Source organism: Porites lutea, chromosome 5 (genome assembly GCF_958299795.1).
Source record: "Porites lutea chromosome 5, jaPorLute2.1, whole genome shotgun sequence".
NCBI lineage: Eukaryota > Metazoa > Cnidaria > Anthozoa > Scleractinia > Poritidae > Porites > Porites lutea.
The window spans coordinates 40,923,013-40,923,852 of NC_133205.1; the positions used below are offsets into that span (position 1 = coordinate 40,923,013).

Sequence of the window (840 nt, forward strand, 5' to 3'; positions counted from 1 at the left end):
CCTGCGATCAATTAAAACCAACAACGTGTCAGCGGATAACTTTGAAAAAACATCTCACCTCAATAAGTCGTACACTTAACCTTGTGATACAGTCAGGTGACACTGGTCAGCAGATACCCTTTTTTACAGCTGTAAATTGACTATAACATGGATGTCCACAAGGACACCTAGGACACCTAGCCAGTAATGACGGGCTCCTGGTGTCTTGGCTTGAGTCTTGCATTTTAGCTGTTCAAGCAGTCAATGCCTTTTAGCCCTTTAAGTCCCAATAGTGACCAACATCAATTTTCTCCTAACGATATCCATAAATTGTTATGAGATGAGGTTATGAGAATTAAGAAAATGATCACCTAAGAGAAAATAATTTGATCTTTTATCAAATTCTCTCAACTCATTCTTTAAGGAAATGTATAGAGATCAGTTTGGAGAGTTTGTATGTGGATATTGGGGCTTAAAGGGTTAACTTCTTCTCTGAACTTCTTTGGAAATTATGAACTATAGTTATTTCAGGCCTTTTCTAAATGTAATAATGCCACAAACATTTATTCAATGTCTGTCTGCAGCTCCAGAAATGTCCATAATCTGCCATAAGATTCATGCGGAAATGGTGCTGGGGTGGTGATCTTGTCGGGGTGGAGTGTTACTGCTGTGGCCAAGCCCAGGCTCTTATACCAAGGCATGATGCAATTAACCATTTGCACCATGACGTCATCTTACTAATACCTCTTCAGTGTTTGAATTTTAATAGCTTTTTGATATTAAAATGACGCCATTGTGAAAATAGCCCATTGATTTTTGCATTTGTCCTGAACATACCTTCCATTCTATTTCAAAATTTTT

General features: G+C 38.0%; 1 protein-coding gene across 1 annotated transcript in view; it reads left to right on the top strand.

Moving 5' to 3' along the window:
- The window catches only part of LOC140938933 (long-chain fatty acid transport protein 4-like), a 13,272-nt gene extending 13,084 nt beyond the window's left edge, over window positions 1–188 (top strand). The window contains exon 7 of the mRNA XM_073388465.1: window positions 1–188. This exon is cut by the window's left edge and continues 1,728 nt beyond it. The gene's annotated coding sequence lies outside the window, so the exon portion shown is untranslated.
- Window positions 189–840: the final 652 nt, after the last annotated feature.